We start from the raw sequence: 23446 nt of genomic DNA, 5'->3' as shown, positions 1-23446 counted from the left end.
AGAATTTTGAGCCAGTGCATATGGCCGGTGGTGACTGCTACTAATTCTCAATCATCTACTACAGGGGGTGTGGAGATGCAGAATTTGGAGCCAGTTCAAGATTCAGATCAGGAGGTGCCTGGCTCCATACCAATCAACTCAGTGCCTCTGAGACAAGGACTTGAACGGTACAGTTTGAGTCCTCCACCGCCATGCTCAACGCGGCTGCAAGGATTAGGGGTGGATTGACTGAATGTGGTATTTATTGTTGTGTACTATTCTTGTATACTGGATTAGTATAGTATCTTTTTTTTGAGCAGCTATGTTTGTTTTGTATTGGTTAAGGAGAAATGTTGTGTTCGTCATGGGCACGCAAATGATGCACACCAAGGGAGGTAGGGAGTGTTAGTCTCCCCCGAGTTTTGGAGTTGGATGCTAGGTGCGGTGATGTGGAATCGGAGAGAATAAAAGGTAGGGGAAGGTGTTCCTCGTGGCCAAAGACTCCATATTATTCTTTGTGTATTTATTAAAACTTCTCTGCAAAACAGGCACTGTGTGTGCACGACGCAACACCCCCACCCCTCCCATCCCCTGAATACAGAAGTTAAAAACCAGCTGTGATTGGGACGCAGGGGACCCTGGTGCCACTGAACCTTCGGCACTGTGAACCTGCTGAACTATTGACAGCTGTGCTTTTGATATGTAGGGTCGAAACCTTTATCTCGGCCCCTCTATCACGATTTGTTGGAGATGCTGTGATTTCCTGCTTTACCGATTTACTGCGATTTAGCCAACTTCAGGCAATTAGTGCAAGCAACGGACAATAGATCTTATCGATAATTTACAGAAACTGTTGACATTGTTTTTGATACAGGTGCTTGGAAAAAAAAAGTCCAAAAATGTATCCACCTCGCAAAAGTCACTTGTCAGAAGTGGGATTCGAACCCACGCCTCCAAAGGGGACTGCGACCTGAACGCAGTGCCTTAGACCACTCGGCCATCCTGACACTCTTGACACTGCACTGATGGCTCAATTTCCAGCTTATAAACCAAAATGAGTGACATGTACTGAGTGAATGTTGTTTAATATCCTCTGTATTTTCAATTCCAGACCTTCCTGCTCAGGGAAACAGTGGGATCTGAAGCTGATGAAGGAGAGAGGATGGATCATCCTGCCAGTGGATCCGGTGGTGACTGCTACCAATTCTCAATCATCTACTACATGGGGTGTGGCCATGCTGAGTTTTGAGCCAGTGCACATGGCCGGTGGTGACTGCTACTAATTCTCAATCATCTACTACAGGGGGTGTGGACATGCAGAATTTGGAGCCAGTTCAAGATTCAGATCAGGAGGTGCCTGGCTCCATACCAATCAACTCAGTGCCTCTGAGACAAGGACTTGAACGGTACAGTTTGAGTCCTCGACCGCCATGCTCAACGCGGCTGCAAGGATTCGGGGTGGATTGACTGAATGTGGCATTTCTTGTTGTGTACTATTGTTGTATACTGGTTTAGTATAGTATCTTTTTTTTTAGCAGCTATGTTTGTTTTGTATTGGTTTAGGAGAAATGTTGTGTTCGTCATGGGCACGCCTATGATGCACACCAAGGGAGGTAGGGAGTGTTAGTCTCCACCGAGTTTTGGAGTTGAATGGTAGGCGCAGTGACGTGGAACCGGAGTGAATAAAAGGTAGGGGAAGGTATTCCTCGTGGCCAAAGACTCCATATTATTCTTTGTGTATTTATTAAAACTTATCTGCAAAACAGGCACTGTGTGTGCACGACGCAACACACCCCTCCCATGCCCTGAATACAGAAGTTAAAAACCAGCTGTGATTGGGACGCAGGGGACCCTGGTGCCACTGAACCTTCTGCACTGTGAACCTGCTGAACTATTGACAGCTGCGCTCTTGATATGTAGGGTCGAAACCTTTATCTCTGCTCCTCTATCACGATTTGTTGAAGATGCTGTGATTTCCCGCTTTTCCAATTTACTGCGATTTAGCCAACTTCAGGAAATTAGTGCAAGCAACGGACAATAGATCTTATCGATAATTTACAGAAACTGTTGACATTGTTTTTGATACGGGTGCTTGGAAAAAAAAAGTCCAAAAATGTATCCACCTCGCAAAAGACACTTGTCAGAAGTGGGATTCGAACCCATGCCTCCAAAGGAGACTGCGACCTGAACGCAGCGCCTTAGACCACTCGGCCATCCTGACACTCTTGACACTGCACTGATGGCTCAATTTCCAGCTTATAAACCAAAATGAGTGCCATGTACTGAGTGAATGTTGTTTATTGATCTCTGTATTTTCAATTCCAGACCTTACTGCTCAGGGAAACAGTGGGATCTGAAGCTGATGAAGGAGGGAGGATGGATCATCCTGACAGTGGATCCGGTGGTGACTGCTACTAATTCTCAATCATCTACTACATGGGGTTGGACATGCTTAATTTTGAGCCAGTGCACATGGCCGGTGGTGACTGCTACTAATTCTCAATCATCTACTACAGGGAGTGTGGACATGCAGAATTTGGAGCCAGTTCAAGATTCAGATCAGGAGGTGTCTGGCTCCATACCAATGAACTCAGTGCCTCTGAGACAAGGACTTGAACGGTACAGTTTGAGTCCTCGACCGCCATGCTCAACGGGGCTGCAAGGATTCGGGGAGGATTAACTGAATGTGGCATTTCTTGTTGTGTACTATTCTTGTATAATGGTTTAGTATAGTATCTTTTTTTTGAGCAGCTATGTTTGTTTTGTCTTGGTTAAGGAGAAATGTTGTGTTCGTCATGGGCACCCCTATGATGCACACCAAGGGAGGTAGGGAGTGTTAGTCTCCCCCGAGTTTTGGAGTTGGATGGTAGGCGCGGTGACGTGGAACCGGAGTGAATAAAAGGTAGGGGAAGGTGTTCCTCGTGGCCAAAGACTCCATATTATTCTTTGTGTATTTATTAAAACTTCTCTGCAAAACAGGCACTGTGTGTGCACGACGCAACACCCCCACCCCTCCCATCCCCTGAATACAGAAGTTAAAAAACAGCTGTGATTGGGACGCAGGGGACCCTGGTGCCACTGAACCGTCGGCACTGTGAACCTGCTGAACTATTGACAGCTGTGCTTTTGATATGTAGGGTCGAAACCTTTATCTCGGCCACCCTATCACGATTTGTTGAAGATGCTGTGATTTCCTGCTTTACCGATTTAATGCGATTTAGCCAACTTCAGGCAATTAGTGCAAGCAACGGACAATAGATCTTATCGATAATTTACAGAAACTGTTGACATTGTTTTTGATAAGGGTGCTTGGAAAAAAAAAGTCCAAAAATGTATTCACCTCGCAAAAGACACTTGTCAGAAGTGGGGTTTGAACCCACATCATCATGAGAGACTGTGACCTGAACGCAGCACCTTAGACCACCTGGACATCCTGACACTCTTGACACCAGACTGATGGCTCAATTTCCAGCTTATAAACCAAAATGAGTGCCATGTACTGAGTGAATGTTATTTAATGTCCTCTGTATTTTCAATTCCAAACCTTCCTGCTCAGGGAAACAGTGGGATCTGAAGCTGATGAAGGAGAGAGGATGGATCATCCTGACAGTGGACCCTGTGGTGACTGCTACTAATTCTCAATCATCTACTACATGTGGTGTGGACATGCAGAATTTTGAGCCAGTGCATATGGCCGGTGGTGACTGCTACTAATTCTCAATCATCTACTACAGGGGGTGTGGACATGCAGAATTTGGAGCCAGGTCAGGATTCAGATCAGGAGGTGCCTGGCTCCATACCAATCAACTCAGTGCCTCTGAGACAAGGACTTGAACGTTACAGTTTGAGTCCTCGACCGCCATGCTCAACGCGGCTGCAAGGATTCGGGGTGGATTGACTGAATGTGGTATTTATTGTTGTGTACTATTCTTGTATACTGGACTAGTATAGTATCTTTTTTTTGAGCAGCTATGTTTGTTTTGTATTGGTTAAGGAGAAATGTTGTGTTCGTCATGGGCACGCCCATGATGCACACCAAGGGAGGTAGGGAGTGTTAGTCTCCCCCGAGTTTTGGAGTTGGATGGTAGGTGCGGTGATGTGGAATCGGAGAGAATAAAAGGTAGGGGAAGGTGTTCCTCGTGGCCAAAGACTCCATATTATTCTTTGTGTATTTATTAAAACTTATCTGCAAAACAGGCACTGTGTGTGCACGACGCAACACCCCCAGCCCTCCCATCCCCTGAATACAGAAGTTAAAAACCAGCTGTGATTGGGACGCAGGGGACCCTGGTGCCACTGAACCTTCTGCACTGTGAACCTGCTGAACTATTGACAGCTGCGCTTTTGATATGTAGGGTCGAAACCTTTATCTCGGCCCCTCTATCACGATTTGTTGAAGATGCTGTGATTTCCTGCTTTACCGATTTACAGTGATTTAGCCAACTTCAGGCAATTAGTGCAAGCAACGGAAAATAGTTCTTATCGATAATTTACAGAAACTGTTGACATTGTTTTTGATACGGTGCTTGGGAAAAAAAAGTCCAAAAATGTATCCACCTCACAAAATACACTTGTCAGAAGTGGGATTTGAACCCACACCTCCAAGGGAGGCTGCGACCTGAACGCAGTGCCTTAGACCACTCGGCCATCCTGACACTCTTCACACCTCGCTCAAGGATCAATTTCGAGCGTATAAACCAAAATGAGTGCCATGTACTGAGTGAATGTTGTTTAATGTCCTCTGTATTTTCAATTCCAGACCTTCCTGCACAGGGAAACAGTGGGATCTGAAGGTGATGAAGGAGAGAGGATGGATCATCCTGACAGTGAATCCGGTGGTGACTGCTACTAATTCTCAATCATCGACTATATGGGGTGTGGACATGCAGAAGTTTGAGCCAGTGCACATGGCCGGTGGTGACTGCTACTAATTCTCAATCATCTACTACAGGGGGTGTGGACATGCAGAATTTGGAGCCAGTTCAAGATTCAGATCAGGAGGTGCCTGGCTCCATACCAATCAACTCAGTGCCTCTGAGACAAGGACTTGAACGGTACAGTTTGAGTCCTCGACCGCCATGCTCAACGCGGCTGCAAGGATTCGGGGTGGATTGACTGAATGTGGCATTTCTTGTTGTGTACTATTCATGTATACTGGATTAGTATAGTATCTTTTTTTTGAGCAGCTATGTTTGTTTTGAATTGGTTAAGGAGAAATGTTGTGTTCGTCATGGGCACGCCTATGATGCACACCAAGGGAGGTAGGGAGTGTTAGTCTCCCCCGAGTTTTGGAGTTGGATGGTAGGCGCGGTGACGTGGAACCAGAGAGAATAAAAGGTCAGGGAAGGTGTTCCTCATGGCCAATGACTCTGTATTATTCTCTGTGTATTTATTAAAACTTATCTGCGAAACAGGCATCATGTGTGCACGATGCAACACACCCCTCCCATGCCCTGAATACAGAAGTTAAAAACCAGCTGTGATTGGGACGCAGGGGACCCTGGTGCCACTGAACCTTCTGCACTGTGAACCTGCTGAACTATTGACAGCTGCGCTCTTGATATGTAGGGTCGAAACCTTTATCTCTGCCCCTCTATCACGATTTGTTGAAGATGCTGTGATTTCCCGCTTTACCGATTTACTGCGATTTAGCCAACTTCAGGAAATTAGTGCAAGCAACGGACAATAGATCTTATCGATAATTTACAGAAACTGTTGACATTGTTTTTGATACAGGTGCTTGGAAAAAAAAAGTCCAAAAATGTATCCACCTCGCAAAAGACAGTTGTCAGAAGTGGGATTCGAACCCACGTCTCCAAAGGAGACTGCGATCTGAACGCAGTGCCTTAGACCACTCAGCCATCCTGACACTCTTGACACTGCACTGATGGCTCAATTTCCAGCTTATAAACCAAAATGAGTGCCATGTACTGAGTGAATGTTGTTTAATATCCTCTGTATTTTCAATTCTAGACCTTCCTGCTCAGGGAAACAGTGGGATCTGAAGCTGATGAAGGAGAGAGGATGGATCATCCTGACAGTGGATCCGGTGGTGACTGCTACCAATTCTCAATCATCTACTACATGGGGTGTGGACATGCTGAATTTTGAGCCAGTGCACATGGCCGGTGGTGACTGCTACTAATTCTCAATCATCTACTACAGGGGGTGTGGACATGCAGAATTTGGAGCCAGTTCAAGATTCAGATCAGGAGGTGCCTGGCTCCATACCAATCAACTCAGTGCCTCTGAGACAAGGACTTGAACGGTACAGTTTGAGTCCTCGACCGCCATGCTCAACGTGGCTGCAAGGATTCGGGGTGGATTGACTGAATGTGGCATTTCTTGTTGTGTACTATTCTTGTATACTGGTTTAGTATAGTATCTTTTTTTTGAGCAGCTATGTTTGTTTTGTATTGGTTAAGGAGAAATGTTGTGTTCGTCATGGGCACCCCTATGATGCACACCAAGGGAGGTAGGGAGTGTTAGCCTCCCCCGAGTTTTGGAGTTGGATGGTAGGCGCGGTGACGTGGAACCGGAGTGAATAAAAGGTAGGGGAAGGTGTTCCTCGTGGCCAAAGACTCCATATTATTCTTTGTGTATTTATTAAAACTTCTCTGCAAAACAGGCACTGTGTGTGCACGACGCAACACCCCCACCCCTCCCATCCCCTGAATACAGAAGTTAAAAACCAGCTGTGATTGGGACGCAGGGACCCTGGTGCCACTGAACCTTCTGCACTGTGAACCTGCTGAACTATTGACAGCTGCGCTCTTGATATGTAGGGTCGAAACCTTTATCTCTGCCCTTCTATCACGATTTGTTGAAGATGCTGTGATTTCCCGCTTTACCGATTTACTGCGATTTAGCCAACTTCGGGAAATTAGTGCAAGGAACGGACAATAGATCTTATCGATAATTTACAGAAACTGTTGACATTGTTTTTGATACGGGTGCTTGGAAAAAAAAGTCCAAACATGTATCCACCTCGCAAAAGACACTTGTCAGAAGTGGGATTCGAACCCACGCCTCCAAAGGAGACTGCGACCTGAACGCAGCGCCTTAGACCACTCAGCCATCCTGACACTCTTGACACTGAACTGATGGCTCAATTTCCAGCTTATAAACCAAAATGAGTGCCATGTACTGAGTGAATGTTGTTTAATGTCCTCTGTATTTTCAATTCCAGACCTTCCTGCTCAGGGAAACAGTGGGATCTGAAGCTGATGAAGGAGAGAGGATGGATCATCCTGACAGTGGATCCGGTGGTGACTGCTACTAATTCTCAATCATCTACTACATGGGGTGTGGACATGCTGAATTTTGAGCCAGTGCACATGGCCGGTGGTGACTGCTACTAATTCTCAATCATCCACTACAGGAGGTGTGGACATGCAGAATTTGGAGCCAGTTCAAGATTCAGATCAGGAGGTGCCTGGCTCCATACCAATCAACTCAGTGCCTCTGAGACAAGGACTTGAACGGTACAGTTTGAGTCCTCGACCGCCATGCTCAACGCGGCTGCAAGGATTCGGGGTGGATTGACTGAATGGGGCATTTCTTGTTGTGTACTATTCTTGTATACTGGATTAGTATAGTATCTTTTTTTTGAGCAGCTATGTTTGTTTTGTATTGGTTAAGGAGAAATGTTGTGTTCATCATGGGCACGCCTATGATGCACACCAAGGGAGGTAGGGAGTATTAGTGTCCCCCGAGTTTTGGAGTTGGATGGTAGGCGCGGTGACGTGGAACCGGAGAGAATAAAAGGTCAGGGAAGGTGTTCCTCGTGGCCAATGACTCTATATTATTCTCTGTGTATTTATTAAAACTTATCTGCGAAACAGGCACTGTGTGTGCACGATGCAACACACCCCTCCCATGCCCTGAATACAGAAGTTAAAAACCAGCTGTGATTGGGACGCAGGGGACCCTGGTGCCACTGAACCTTCTGCACTGTGAACCTGCTGAACTATTGACAGCTGTGCTTTTGATATGTAGGGTCGAAACCTTTATATCGGCCCCTCTATCACGATTTGTTGAAGATGCTGTGATTTCCTGCTTTACCGATTTACTGCGATTTAGCCAACTTCAGGCAATTAGTGCAAGCAACGGACAATAGATCTTATCGATAATTTACAGAAACTGTTGACATTGTTTTTGATAAGGGTGCTTGGAAAAAAAAAGTCAAAAAATGTATCCACCTCACAAAAGACTCTTGTCAGAAGTGGGATTCTAACCCACGCCTCCAAAGTAAACTGCGACCTGAACGCAGCGCCTTAGACCACTCGGCCATCCTGACACTCTTGACACCAAACTGATGGCTCAATTTCCAGCTTATAAACCAAAATGAGTGCCATGTACTGAGTGAATGTTATTTAATGTCCTCTGAATTTTCAATTCCAGACCTTCCTGCTCAGGGAAACAGTGGGATCTGAAGCTGATGAAGGAGAGAGGATGGATCATCCTGACAGTGGACCCTGTGGTGACTGCTACTAATTCTCAATCATCTACTACATGTGGTGTGGACATGCAGAATTTTGAGCCAGTGCACATGGCCGGTGGTGACTGCTACTAATTCTCAATCATCTACTACAGGGAGTGTGGACATGAAGAATTTGGAGCCAGTTCAAGATTCAGATCAGGAGGTGCCTGGCTCCATACCAATGAACTCAGTGCCTCTGAGACAAGGACTTGAACGGTACAGTTTGAGTCCTCGACCGCCATGCTCAACGCGGCTGCAAGGATTCGGGGTGGATTGACTGAATGTGGCATTTCTTGTTGTGTACTATTCTTGTATACTGGTTTAGTATAGTATCTTTTTTTTGAGCAGCTATGTTTGTTTTGTATTGGTTAAGGAGAAATGTTGTGTTCGTCATGGGCACCCCTATGATGCACACCAAGGGAGGTAGGGAGTGTTAGCCTCCCCCGAGTTTTGGAGTTGGATGGTAGGCGCGGTGACGTGGAACCGGAGTGAATAAAAGGTAGGGGAAGGTGTTCCTCGTGGCCAAAGACTCCATATTATTCTTTGTGTATTTATTAAAACTTCTCTGCAAAACAGGCACTGTGTGTGCACGACGCAACACCCCCACCCCTCCCATCCCCTGAATACAGAAGTTAAAAACCAGCTGTGATTGGGACGCAGGGGACCCTGGTGCCACTGAACCTTCGGCACTGTGAACCTGCTGAACTATTGACAGCTGTGCTTTTGATATGTAGGGTCGAAACCTTTATCTCCGGCCCCTCTATCACTATTTGTTGAGGATGCTGTGATTTCCTGCTTTACCGTTTTATTGCGATTTAGCCAACTTCAGGCAATTAGTGCAAGCAACGGAAAATAGATCTTATCGATAATTTACAGAAACTGTTGACATTGTTTTTGATACAGGTGCTTGGAAAAAAAAAGTCCAAAAATGTATCCACCTCGCCAAAGACACTTGTCCGAAGTGGGATTCGAACCCACGCCTCCAAAGGAGACTGCGACCTTAATGCAGCGCCTTAGACCACTCGGCCATCCTGACACTCTTGACACTGCACTGATGGCTCGATTTCCAGCTTATAAACCAAAATGAGTGCCATGTACTGAGTGAATGTTGTTTAATATCCTTTGTATTTTCAATTCCAGACCTTCCTGCTCAGGGAAACAGTGGGAACTGAAGCTGATGAAGGAGAGAGGATGGATCATCCTGACAGTGGATCCGGTGGTGACTGCTACTAATTCTCAATCATCTACTACATGGGGTGTGGACATGCTGGATTTTGAGCCAGTGCACATGGCCGGTGATGACTGCTACTAATTCTCAATCATCTACTACAGGGGGTGTGGACATGCAGAATTTGGAGCCAGTTCAAGATTCAGATCAGGAGGTGCCTGGCTCCATACCAATCAACTCAGTGCCTCTGAGACAAGGACTTGAACGGTACAGTTTGAGTCCTCGACCGCCATGCTCAACGCGGCTGCAAGGATTTGGGGTGGATTGACTGAATGTGGCATTTCTTGTTGTGTACCATTCTTGTATACTGGATTAGTATAGTATCTTTTTTTTGAGCAGCTATGTTTGTTTTGTATTGGTTAAGGAGAAATGTTGAGTTCGTCATGGGCACGCCTATGATGCACACCAAGGGAGGTAGGGAGTGTTAGTCTCCCCCGAGTTTTGGAGTTGGATGGTAGGCGCAGTGACGTGGAACCGGAGAGAATAAAAGGTCAGGGAAGGTGTTCCTCGTGGCCAATGACTCTATATTATTCTCTGTGTATTTATTAAAACTTATCTGCGAAACAGGCACTGTGTGCACGATGCAACACACTCCTCCCACGCCCTGAATACAGAAGTTAAAAACCAGCTGTGATTGGGATGCAGGGGACCCTGGTGCCACTGAACCTTCTGCACTGTGAACCTGCTGAACTATTGACAGCTGTGCTTTTGATATGTAGGGTCGAAACCTTTAATTTGGCCCCTCTATCACGATTTGTTGAAGATGCTGTGATTTCCCGCTTTACCGATTTACTGCGATTTAGCCAACTTCAGGCAATTAGTGCAAGCAACGGACAATAGATCTTATCGATAATTTACAGAAACTGTTGACATTGTTTTTGATACGGGTGCTTGGAAAAAAAATTCCAAAACTGTATCCACCTCGCAAAAGACACTTATCAGAAGTGGGATTCAAACCCACGCCTCCAAAGAAGACTGCGACCTGAACTCAGCGCCTTAGACCACTCGGCCATCCTGACACTCTTGACACTGCACTGATGGCTCAATTTCCAGCTTATAAACCAAAATGAGTGCCATGTACTGAGTAAATGTTGTTTAATGTCCTCTGTATTTTCAATTCCAGACCTTCCTGCTCAGGGACACAGTAGGATCTGAAGCTGATGAAGGAGAGAGGATGGATCATCCTGACAGTGGATCCGGTGGTGACTGCTACTAATTCTCAATCATCTACTACATGGGGTGTGGACATGCTGAATTTTGAGCCAGTGCACATGGCCGGTGGTGACTGCTATTAATTCTCAATCATCTACTACAGGGGGTGTGGACATGCAGAATTTGGAGCTAGTTCAAGATTAAGATCAGGAGGTGCCTGACTCCATACCAATCAACTCAGTGCCTCTGAGACAAGGACTTGAACGGTACAGTTTGAGTCCTCGACCGCCATGCTCAAAGCGGCTGCAAGGATTCAGGGTGGATTGACTGAATGTGGCATTTCTTGTTGTGTACTATTATTGTATACTGGATTAGTATAGTATCTTTTTTTTGAGCAGCTATGTTTGTTTTGTATTGGTTAAGGAGAAATGTTGTGTTCGTCATGGGCACGCCTATGATGCACACCAAGGGAGGTAGGGAGTGTTAGTCTCCCCCGAGTTTTGGAGTTGGATGGTAGGCGCGGTGACGTGGAACTGGAGAGAATAAAAGGTCAGGGAAGGTGTTCCTCGTGGCCAATGACTCTATATTATTCTCTGTGTATTTATTAAAACTTATCTGCGAAACAGGCACTGTGTGTGCACGATGCAACACACCCCTCCCATGCCCTGAATACAGAAGTTAAAAACCAGCTGTGATTGGGACGCAGGGGACCCTGGTGCCACTGAACCTTCTGCACTGTGAACCTGCTGAACTATTGCCAGCTGTGCTTTTGATATGTAGGGTCGAAACCTTTATCTCGGCCCCTCTATCACGATTTGTTGAAGATGCTGTGATTTCCTGTTTTACCGATTTACTGCGATTTAGCCAACTTCAGGCAATTAGTGCAAGCAACGGAAAATAGATCTTATCGATAATTTACAGAAACTGTTGACATTGTTTTTGATACGGTGCTTGGGAAAAAAAGTCCAAAAATGTATCCACCTGGCAAATTACACTCGTCAGAAGTGGGATTTGAACCCACGCCTCCAAGGAAGACTGCAACCTGAACGCAGCGCCTTAGACCACTCAGCCATCCTGACACTCTTCACACCTCGCTCCTGGCTCAATTTTGAGCGTATAAACCAAAATGAGTGCCATGTACTGAGTGAATGTTGTTTAATGTCCTCTGTATTTTCAATTCCAGACCTTCCTGCTCAGGGAAACAGTGGGATCTGAAGCTGATGAAGGAGAGAGGATGGATCATCCTGACAGTGAATCCGGTGGTGAATGCTACTAATTCTCAATCATCGACTACATGGGGTGTGGACATGCAGAAGTTTGAGCCAGTGCACATGGCCGGTGGTGACTGCTACTAATTCTCAATCATCTACTACAAGGGGTGTGGACATGCAGAACTTGGAACCAGTTCAAGATTCAGATCAGGAGGTGCCTGGCTCCATACCAATCAACTCAGTGCCTCTGTGACAAGGACTTGAACTGTACAGTTTGAGTCCTCGACCGCCATGCTCAACGCGGCTGCAAGGATTCGGGGTGGATTGACTGAATGTGGCATTTCTTGTTGTGTACTATTCTTGTATACTGGATTGGTATAGTATCTTTTTTTTGAGCAGCTATGTTTGTTTTGTATTGGTTAAGGAGAAATGTTGTGTTCGTCATGGGCACGCCTATGATGCACACCAAGGGAGGTAGGGAGTGTTAGTCTCCTCCGAGTTTTGGAGTTGGATGGTAGGCGCGGTGACGTGGAACCGGAGAGAATAAAAGGTCAGGGAAGGTGTTCCTCGTGGCCAATGACTCTATGTTATTCTCTGTGTATTTATTAAAACTTATCTGCGAAACAGGCACCGTGTGTGCACGATGCAACACACTCCTCCCATGCCCTGAATACAGAATTTAAAAACCAGCTGTGATTGGGATGCAGGGGACCCTGGTGCCACTGAACCTTCTGCACTGTGAACCTGCTGAACTATTGACAGCTGCGCTCTTGATATGTAGGGTCGAAACCTTTATCTTGGCCCCTCTATCACGATTTGTTGAAGATGCTGTGATTTCCTGCTTTACCGATTTACTGCGATTTAGCCAACTTCAGGCAATTAGTGCAAGCAACGGACAATTGATCTTATCGATAATTTACAGAAACTGTTCACATTGTTTTTGATAAGGGTGCTTGGTAAAAAAAAGTCCAAAAATGTATCCACCTCGCAAAGGACACTTGTCAGAAGTGGGGTTTGAACCCACGTCTCCAAGGGAGACTGCAGCCTGAACGCAGCACCTTAGACCACCCGGCCATCCTGACACTCTTGACGCCAAACTGATGGCTCAATTTCCAGCTTATAAACCAAAATGAGTGCCATGTACTGAGTGAATGTTATTTAATGTCCTCTGTATTTTCAATTCCAGACCTTCCTGCTCAGGGAAACAGTGGGATCTGAAGCTGATGAAGGAGAGAGGATGGATCATACTGAAAGTGGACCATGTGGTGACTGCTACTAATTCTCAATCATCTACTACATGGGGTGTGGACTTGCAGAATTTTGAGCCAGTGCATATGGCCGGTGGTGACTGCTACTAATTCTCAATCATCTACTACAGGGGGTGTGGACATGCAGAATTTGGAGCCAGTTCAAGATTAAGATCAGGAGGTGCCTGGCTCCATACCAATCAACTCAGTGCCTCTGAGACAAGGACTTGAACGGTACAGTTTGAGTCCTCGACCGTCATGTTCAACACGGCTGCAAGGATTCGGGGTGGATTGACTGAATGTGGTATTTATTGTTGTGTACTATTCTTGTATACTGGATTAGTATAGTATCTTTTTTTTGAGCAGCTATGTTTGTTTTGTATTGGTTAAGGAGAAATGTTGTGTTCGTCATGGACACGCCCATGATGCACACCAAGGGAGGTAGGGAGTGTTAGTCTCCCCCGAGTATTGGAGTTGGATGGTAGGTGCGGTGATGTGAAATCGGAGAGAATAAAAGGTAGGGGAAGGTGTCCCTCGTGGCCAAAGACTCCATATTATTCTTTGTGTATTTATTAAAACTTCTCTGCAAAACAGGCACCGTGTGTGCACGACGCAACACCCCCACCCCTCCCATCCCCTGAATACAGAAGTTAAAAACCAGCTGTGATTGGGACGCAGGGGACCCTGGTGCCACTGAACCTTCTGCACTGTGAACCTGCTGAACTATTGACAGCTGCGCTTTTGATATGTAGGGTCGAAACCTTTATCTCGGCCCCTCTATCACGATTTGTTGAAGATGCTGTGATTTCCTGCTTTACCGATTTACTGCGATTTAGCCAACTTCAGGCAATTAGTGCAAGCAACGGAAAATAGATCTTATCGATAATTTACAGAAACTGTTGACATTGTTTTTGATACGGTGCTTGGGAAAAAAAAGTCCAAAAATGTATCCACCTCGCAAAATACACTTGTCAGAGGTAGGATTTGAACCCACACCTTCAAGGGAGACTGCGACCTGAACGCAGTGCCTTAGACCACTCGGCCATCCTGACAATCTTCACACTTCGCTCATGGCTCAATTTCGAGCGTATAAACCAAAATGAGTGCCATGTACTGAGTGAATGTTGTTTAATGTCCTCTGTATTTTCAATTCCAGACCTTCCTGCTCAGGGAAACAGTGGGATCTGAAGCTGATGAAGGAGAGACGATGGATCATCCTGACAGTGAATCCGGTGGTGACTGCTACTAATTCTCAATCATCTACTACATGGGGTGTGGACATGCAGAAGTTTGAGGCAGTGCACATGGCGGGTAGTGACTGCTACTAATTCTCAATCATCTACTACAAGGGGTGTGGACATGCAGAATTTGGAGCCAGTTCAAGATTCAGATCAGGAGGTGCCTGGCTCCATACCAATCAACTCAGTGCCTCTGAGACAAGGACTTGAACGGTACAGTTTGAGTCCTCGACCGCCATGATCAACGCGGCTGCAAGGATTCGGAGTGGATTGACTGAAGGTGGCATTTCTTGTTGTGTACTATTCTTGTATAATGGATTAGTATAGTATCTTTTTTTTTAGCAGCTATGTTTGTTTTGTATTGGTTAAGGAGAAATGTTGTGTTCGTCATGGGCACGCCTCTGATGCACACCAAGGGAGGTAGGGAGTGTTAGTCTCCCCCGAGTTTTGGAGTTGGATGGTAGGCGCGGTGACGTGGAACCGGAGAGAATAAAAGGTCAGGGAAGGTGTTCCTTGTGGCCAATGACTCTATATTATTCTCTGTGTATTTATTAAAACTTATCTGCGAAACAGGCACCGTGTGTGCACGATGCAACACACCCCTCCAATGCCCTGAATACCGAAGTTAAAAATCAGCTGTGATTGGGACGCAGGGGAGCCTGGTGCCACTGAACCTTCTGCACTGTGAACCTGCTGAACTATTGACAGCTGCGCTTTTGATATGTAGGGTCGAAACCTTTATCTCGGCCCCTCTATCACGATTTGTTGAAGATGCTGTGATTTCCTGCTTTACCGATTTACTGCGATTTAGCCAACTTCAGGCAATTAGTGCAAGCAACGGAAAATAGATCTTATCGATAATTAACAGAAACTGTTGACATTGTTTTTGATACGGTGCTTGGGAAAAAAAAGTCCAAAAATGTATCCACCTCGCAAAATACACTTGTCAGAGGTGGGATTTGAACCCACACCTTCAAGGGAGACTGCGACCTGAACGCAGTGCCTTAGAACACTCGGCCATCCTGACACTCTTCACACTTTGCTCATGGCTCAATTTCGAGCGTATAAACCAAAATGAGTGCCATGTACTGAGTGAATGTTGTTTAATGTCCTCTGTATTTTCAATTCCAGACCTTCCTGCTCAGGTAAACAGTGGGATCTGAAGCTGATGAAGGAGAGACGATGGATCATCCTGACAGTGAATCCGGTTGTGACTGCTACTAATTCTCAATCATCTACTACATGGGGTGTGGACATGCAGAAGTTTGAGGCAGTGCACATGGCGGGTAGTGACTGCTACTAATTCTCAATCATCTACTACAAGGGGTGTGGACATGCAGAATTTGGAGCCAGTTCAAGATTCAGATCAGGAGGTGCCTGGCTCCATACCAATCAACTCAGTGCCTCTGAGACAAGGACTTGAACGGTACAGTTTGAGTCCTCGACCGCCATGATCAACGCGGCTGCAAGGATTCGGAGTGGATTGACTGAATGTGGCATTTCTTGTTGTGTACTATTCTTGTATAATGGATTAGTATAGTATCTTTTTTTTTAGCAGCTATGTTTGTTTTGTATTGGTTAAGGAGAAATGTTGTGTTCGTCATGGGCACGCCTCTGATGCACACCAAGGGAGGTAGGGAGTGTTAGTCTCCCCCGAGTTTTGGAGTTGAATGGTAGGCGCGGTGACGTGGAACCGGAGAGAATAAAAGATCAGGGAAGGTGTTCCTTGTGGCCAATGACTCTATATTATTATCTGTGTATTTATTAAAACTTATCTGCGAAACAGGCACCGTGTGTGCACGATGCAACACACCCCTCCAATGCCCTGAATACCGAAGTTAAAAATCAGCTGTGATTGGGACGCAGGGGAGCCTGGTGCCACTGAACCTTCTGCACTGTGAACCTGCTGAACTATTGACAGCTGCGCTTTTGATATGTAGGGTCGAAACCTTTATCTCGGCCCCTCTATCACGATTTGTTGAAGATGCTGTGATTTCCTGCTTTACCGATTTACTGCGATTTAGCCAACTTCAGGCAATTAGTGCAAGCAACGGAAAATAGATCTTATCCATAATTTACAGAAACTGTTGACATTGTTTAGATACGGTGCTTGGGAAAAAATAGTCCAAAAATGTATCCACCTCACAAAATACACTTGTCAGAAGTGGGATGTGAACCCACACCTCCAAGGAAGACTGCGACCTGAACGCAGCGCCTTAGACCACTCAGCCATCCTAACACTCTTCACACTTTGCTCATGGCTCACTTTCGAGCGTATAAACCAAAATGAGTGCCATGTACTGAGTGAATGTTGTTTAATGTCCTCTGTATTTTCAATTCCAGACCTTCCTGCTCAGGGAAACAGTGGGATTTGAAGCTGATGAAGGAGAGAGGATGGATCATCCTGACAGTGAATCCGGTGGTGACTGCTACTAATTCTCAATCATCTACTACATGGGGTGTGGACATGCAGAAGTTTGAGCCAGTACACATGGCCGGTGGTAACTGCTACTAATTCTCAATCATCTACTACAAGGGGTGTGGACATGCAGAATTTGGAGCCAGTTCAAGATTCAGATCAGGAGGTGCCTGGCTCCATACCAATCAACTCAGTGCCTCTGAGACAAGGACTTGAACTGTACAGTTTGAGTCCTCGACCGCCATGCTCAACGCGGCTGCAAGGATTCGGGGTGGATTGACTGAATGTGGCATTTCTTGTTGTGTACTATTCTTGTATACTGGATTAGTATAGTATCTTTTTTTTGAGCAGCTATGTTTGTTTTCTATTGGTTAAGGAGAAATGTTGTGTTCGTCATGGGCACGCCTATGATGCACACCAAGAGAGGTAGGGAGTGTTAGTCTCCCCCGAGTTTTGGAGTTGGATGGTAGGCGCGGTGACGTGGAACCGGAGAGAATAAAAGGTCAGGGAAGGTGTTCCTCGTGGCCAATGACTCTATATTATTCTCTGTGTATTTATTAAAACTTATCTGCGAAACAGGCACCGTGTGTGCACGATGCAACACACCCCTCCCATGCCCTGAATACAGAAGTTAAAAACCAGCTGTGATTGGGACGCAGGGGACCCTGGTGCCACTGAACCTTCTGCACTGTGAACCTGCTGAACTATTGACAGCTGCGCTCTTGATATGTAGGGTCAAAACCTTTATCTCTGCACCTCTATCACGATTTGTTGAAGATGCTGTGATTTCCCGCTTTACCGATTTACTGCGATTTAGCCAACTTCAGGAAATTAGTGCAAGCAACGGACAATAGATCTTATCGATAATTTACAGAAACTGTTGACATTGTTTTTGATACGGGTGGTTGGAAAAAAAAAAGTCCAAAAATGTATCCACCTCGCGAAAGACACTTGTCAGAAGTGGGATTCGAACCCACGCCTCCAAGGGAGACTGCGACCTGAACGCAGCGCCTTAGACCACTCGGCCATCCTGACACTCCGCACACCTCGCTCATGGCTCAATTTCGAGCGTATAAACCAAAATGAGTGCCGTGTACTGAGTGAATGTTGTTTAATGTCCCCTGTATTTTCAATTCCAGACCTTCCTGCTCAGGGAAACAGTGGGATCTGAAGCTGATGAAGGAGAGAGGATGGATCATCCTGACAGTGGATCCGGTGGTGACTGCTACCAATTCTCAATCATCTACTACATGGGGTGTGGACATGCTGAATTTTGAGCTAGTGCACATGGCCGGTGGTGACTGCTACTAATTCTCAATCATCTACTACAGGGGGTGTGGACATGCAGAATTTGGAGCCAGTTCAAGATTCAGATCAGGAGGTGCCTGGCTCCATACCAATCAACTCAGTGCCTCTGACTCAAGGACTTGAACGGTACAGTTTGAGTCCTCGACCGCCATGCTCAACGCGGCTGCAAGGATTCGGGGTGGATTGACTGAATGTGGTATTTATTGTTGTGTACTATTCTTGTATACTGGATTAGTATAGTATCTTTTTTTTGAGCAGCTATGTTTGTTTTGTATTGGTTAAGGAGAAATGTTGTGTTCGTCATGGGCACGCCCATGATGCACACCAAGGGAGGTAGGGAGTGTTAGTCTCCCCCGAATTTTGGAGTTGGATGGTAGGTGCGGTGATGTGGAATCAGAGAGAATAAAAGGTAGGGGAAGGTGTTCCTCGTGGCCAAAGACTCCATATTATTCTTTGTGTATTTATTAAAACTGCTCTGCAAAACAGGCACTGTGTGTGCACAACGCAACACCCCCACCCATCCCAACCCCTGAACACAGAAGTTAAAAACCAGCTGTGATTGGGACGCAGGGGACCCTGGTGCCACTGAACCTTCTGCACTGTGAACCTGCTGAACTATTGACAGCTGTGCTTTTGATATGTAGGGTGGAAACCTTTATCTCGGCCCCTCTATCACGATTTGTTGAAGATGCTGTGATTTCCTGCTTTACCGATTTAATGCGATTTAGCCAACTTCAGGCAATTAGTGCAAGCAACGGACAATAGATCTTATCGATAATTTACAGAAACTGTTGACATTGTTTTTGATAAGGGTGCTTGGAAAAAAAAAGTCCAAAAATGTATCCACCTCGCAAAATACACTTGTCAGAAGTGGGATTTGAACCCACACCTCCAAGGGAGACAGTGACCTGAACGCAGCGCCTTAGACCACTCGGCCATCCTAACACTCTTCACACCTTGCTCATGGCTCAATTTCGAGCGTATAAACCAAAATGAGTGCCATGTACTGAGTGAATGTTGTTTAATGTTCTCTGTATTTTCAATTCCAGACCTTCCTGCTCAGGGAAACAGTGGGATCTGAAGCTGATGAAGGAGAGAGGATGGATCATCCTGACAGTGGACCCTGTGGTGACTGCTACTAATTCTCAATCATCTACTACATGTGGTGTGGACATGCAGAATTTTGAGCCAGTGCATATGGCCGGTGGTGACTGCTACTAATTCTCAATCATCTACTACAGGGGGTGTTGACATGCAGAATTTGGAGCCAGTTCAAGATTCAGATCAGGAGGTGCCTGGCTCTATACCAATCAACTCAGTGCCTCTGAGACAAGGACTTGAACGGTACAGTTTGAGTCCTCGACCGCCATGCTCAACGCGGCTGCAAGGATTCGGGGTGGATTGACTGAATGTGGTATTTATTGTTGTGTACTATTCTTGTATACTGGATTAGTATAGTATCTTTTTTTTGAGCAGCTATGTTTGTTTTGTATTGGTTAAGGAGAAATGTTGTGTTCGTCATGGGCACGCCCATGATGCACACCAAGGGAGGTAGGGAGTGTTAGTCTCCCCCGAGTTTTGGAGTTGGATGGTAGGTGCGGTGATGTGGAATCGGAGAGAATAAAAGGTAGGGGAAGGTGTTCCTCGTGGCCAAAGACTCCATATTATTCTTTGTGTATTTATTAAAACTTATCTACAAAACAGGCACTGTGTGTGCACGACGCAACACCCACAGCCCTCCCATCCCCTGAATACAGAAGTTAAAAACCAGCTGTGATTGGGACGCAGGGGACCGTGGTGCCACTGAACCTTCTGCACTGTGAACCTGCTGAACTATTGACAGCTGCGCTTTTGATATGTAGGGTCGAAACTTTTATCTCGGCCCCTCTATCACGAATTGTTGAAGATGCTGTGATTTCCTGCTTTACCGATTTACTGCGATTTAGCCAACTTCAGGCAATTAGTGCAAGCAATGGAAAATAGATCTTATCGATAATTTACAGAAACTGTTGACATTGTTTTTGATACGGTGCTTGGGAAAAAAAAGTCCAAAAATGTATCCACCTCGCAAAATACACTTGTCAGAAGTGGGATTTGAACCCACACCTCCAAGGGAAGCTGCGACCTGAACGCAGCGCCTTAGACCACTCGGCCATCCTGACACTCTTCACACCTCGCTCAAGGATCAATTTCGAGCGTATAAACCAAAATGAGTGCCATGTACTGAGTGAATGTTGTTTAATGTCCTCTGTATTTTCAATTCCAGACCTTCCTGCACAGGGAAACAGTGGGATCTGAAGCTGATGAAGGAGAGAGGATGGATCATCCTGACAGTGAATCCGGTGGTGACTGCTACTAATTCTCAATCATCGACTACATGGGGTGTGGACATGCAGAAGTTTGAGCCAGTGCACATGGCCGGTGGTGACTGCTACTAATTCTCAATCATCTACTACAGGGGGTGTGGACATGCAGAATTTGGAGTCAGTTCAAGATTCAGATCAGGAGGTGCCTGGCTCCATACCAATCAACTCAGTGCCTCTGAGACAAGGACTTGAACGGTACAGTTTGAGTCCTCGACCGCCATGCTCAACGCGGCTGCAAGGATTCGGGGTGGATTGACTGAATGTGGCATTTCTTGTTGTGTACTATTCTTGTATACTGGATTAGTATAGTATCTTTTTTTTGAGCAGCTATGTTTGTTTTGTATTGGTTAAGGAGAAATGTTGTGTTCGTCATGGGCACGCCTATGATGCACACCAAGGGAGGTAGGGAGTGTTAGTCTCCCCCGAGTTTTGGAGTTGGATGGTAGGCGCGGTGACGTGGAACCGGAGAGAATAAAAGGTCAGGGAAGGTGTTCCTCGTGGCCAATGACTCTATATTATTCTCTGTGTATTTATTAAAACTTATCTGCGAAACAGGCAACGTGTGTGCACGATGCAATACACCCCTCCCATGCCCTGAATACAGAAGTTAAAAACCAGCTGTGATTGGGACGCAGGGGACCCTGGTGCCACTGAACCTTCTGCACTGTGAACCTGCTGAACTATTGACAGCTGCGCTCTTGATATGTAGGGTCGAAACCTTTATCTCTGCCCCTCTATCACGATTTGTTGAAGATGATGTGATTTCCTGCTTTACCGATTTACTGCGATTTAACCAACTTCAGGAAATTAGTGCAAGCAACGGACAATAGATCTTATTGATAATTTACAGAAACTGTTGACATTGTTTTTGATACGGGTGCTTGGAAAAAAAAAGTCCAAAAATGTATCCACCTCGCAAAAGGCACTTGTCAGAAGTGGGATTTGAACCCATGCCTCCAAAGGAGACTGCGATCTGAATGCAGTGCCTTAGACCACTCAGCCATCCGGACACTCTTGACACTGCACTGATGGCTCAATTTCCAGCTTATAAACCAAAATGAGTGCCATGTACTGAGTGAATGTTGTTTAATGTCCTCTGTATTTTCAATTCCAGACCTTCCTGCTCAGGGAAACAGTGGGATCTGAAGCTGATGAAGGAGAGAGGATGGATCATCCTGACAGTGGATCCGGTGGTGACTGCTACTAATTCTCAATCATCTACTACATGGGGTGTGGACATGCTGAATTTTGAGCCAGTGCACATGGCCGGTGGTGACTGCTACTAATTCTCAATCATCTACTACAGGGGGTGTGGACATGCAGAATTTGGAGCCAGTTCAAGATTCAGATCAGGAGGTGCCTGGCTCCATACCAATCAACTCAGTGCCTCTGAGACAAGGACTTGAACGGTACAGTTTGAGTCCTCGACCGCCATGCTCAACGCGGCTGCAAGGATTCGGGGTGGATTGACTGAATATGGCAGTTCTTCTTGTGTACTATTCTTGTATACTGGATTAGTATAGTATCTTTTTTTTGAGCAGCTATGTTTGTTTTGTATTGGTTAAGGAGAAATGTTGTGTTCGTCATGGGCACGCCTATGATGCACACCAAGGGATGTAGGGAGTGATAGTCTCCCCAGAGTTTTGGAGTTGGATGGAAGGCGCGGAGACGTGGAACCGGAGAGAATAAAAGGTCAGGGAAGGTGTTCCTCGTGGCCAATGACTCTATATTATTCTCTGTGTATTTATTAAAACTTATCTGCGAAACAGGCACCGTGTGTGCACGATGCAACACACCCCTCCCATGCCCTGAATACAGAAGTTAAAAACCAGCTGTGATTGGGACGCAGGGGACCCTGGTGCCACTGAACCTTCTGCACTGTGAACCTGCTGAACTATTGACAGCTGCGCTCTTGATATGTAGGGTCGAAACCTTTATCTCTGCCCCTCTATCACGATTTGTTGAAGATGATGTGATTTCCTGCTTTACCGATTTACTGCGATTTAACCAACTTCAGAAAATTAGTGCAAGCAACGGACAATAGATCTTATTGATAATTTACAGAAACTGTTGACATTGTTTTTGATACGGGTGCTTGGAAAAAAAAGTCCAAAAATGTATCCACCTCGCAAAAGGCACTTGTCAGAAGTGGGATTTGAACCCATGCCTCCATAGGAGACTGCGATCTGAATGCAGTGCCTTAGACCACTCAGCCATCCTGACACTCTTAACACTTCACTGATGGCTCAATTTCCAGCTTATAAACCAAAATGAGTGCCATGTACTGAGTGAATGTTGTTTAATGTCCTCTGTATTTTCAATTCCAGACCTTCCTGCTCAGGGAAACAGTGGGATCTGAAGCTGATGAAGGAGAGAGGATGGATCATCCTGACAGTGGATCCGGTGGTGACTGCTACTAATTCTCAATCATCTACTACAGGGGGTGTGGACATGCAGAATTTGGAGCCAGTTCAAGATTCAGATCAGGAGGTGCCTGGCTCCATACCAATCAACACAGAGCCTCTGAGACAATGACTTGAACGGTACAGTTTGAGTCCTCGACCGCCATGCTCAACGCGGCTGCAAGGATTCGGGGTGGATTGACTGAATGTGGCATTTCTTGTTGTGTACCATTCTTGTATACTGGATTAGTATAGTATCTTTTTTTTTAGCAGCTATGTTTGTTTTGTATTGGTTAAGGAGAAATGTTGTGTTCGTTATGGGCACGCCTATGATGCACACCAAGGGAGGTAGGGAGTGTTAGTCTCCCCCGAGTTTTGGAGTTGGATGGTAGGCGCGGTGACGTGGAACCGGAG

General features: G+C 45.8%; 7 non-coding genes across 7 annotated transcripts; all 7 read right to left on the bottom strand.

Moving 5' to 3' along the window:
• Nucleotides 1–903: 903 nt before the first annotated feature.
• Nucleotides 904–986, bottom strand: TRNAL-CAG (transfer RNA leucine (anticodon CAG)). The gene has a single exon. It is a non-coding gene; the product is annotated as a tRNA-Leu (tRNA).
• A 1131-nt stretch (nucleotides 987–2117) lies between these two features.
• On the bottom strand, nucleotides 2118–2200 carry TRNAL-CAG (transfer RNA leucine (anticodon CAG)). The gene has a single exon. It is a non-coding gene; the product is annotated as a tRNA-Leu (tRNA).
• A 2351-nt stretch (nucleotides 2201–4551) lies between these two features.
• On the bottom strand, nucleotides 4552–4634 carry TRNAL-CAG (transfer RNA leucine (anticodon CAG)). Its single transcript has one exon. It is a non-coding gene; the product is annotated as a tRNA-Leu (tRNA).
• A 1131-nt stretch (nucleotides 4635–5765) lies between these two features.
• TRNAL-CAG (transfer RNA leucine (anticodon CAG)) lies at nucleotides 5766–5848 on the bottom strand. Its single transcript has one exon. It is a non-coding gene; the product is annotated as a tRNA-Leu (tRNA).
• A 1133-nt stretch (nucleotides 5849–6981) lies between these two features.
• Nucleotides 6982–7064, bottom strand: TRNAL-CAG (transfer RNA leucine (anticodon CAG)). The gene has a single exon. It is a non-coding gene; the product is annotated as a tRNA-Leu (tRNA).
• A 2350-nt stretch (nucleotides 7065–9414) lies between these two features.
• Nucleotides 9415–9497, bottom strand: TRNAL-AAG (transfer RNA leucine (anticodon AAG)). Its single transcript has one exon. It is a non-coding gene; the product is annotated as a tRNA-Leu (tRNA).
• An 8411-nt stretch (nucleotides 9498–17908) lies between these two features.
• Nucleotides 17909–17991, bottom strand: TRNAL-CAG (transfer RNA leucine (anticodon CAG)). The gene has a single exon. It is a non-coding gene; the product is annotated as a tRNA-Leu (tRNA).
• Nucleotides 17992–23446: the final 5455 nt, after the last annotated feature.

The sequence above is a fragment of the Pleurodeles waltl genome, unplaced genomic scaffold (genome assembly GCF_031143425.1).
Source record: "Pleurodeles waltl isolate 20211129_DDA unplaced genomic scaffold, aPleWal1.hap1.20221129 scaffold_39, whole genome shotgun sequence".
Lineage (NCBI taxonomy): Eukaryota > Metazoa > Chordata > Amphibia > Caudata > Salamandridae > Pleurodeles > Pleurodeles waltl.
This window is presented reverse-complemented; position numbering and strand designations above follow the sequence as displayed.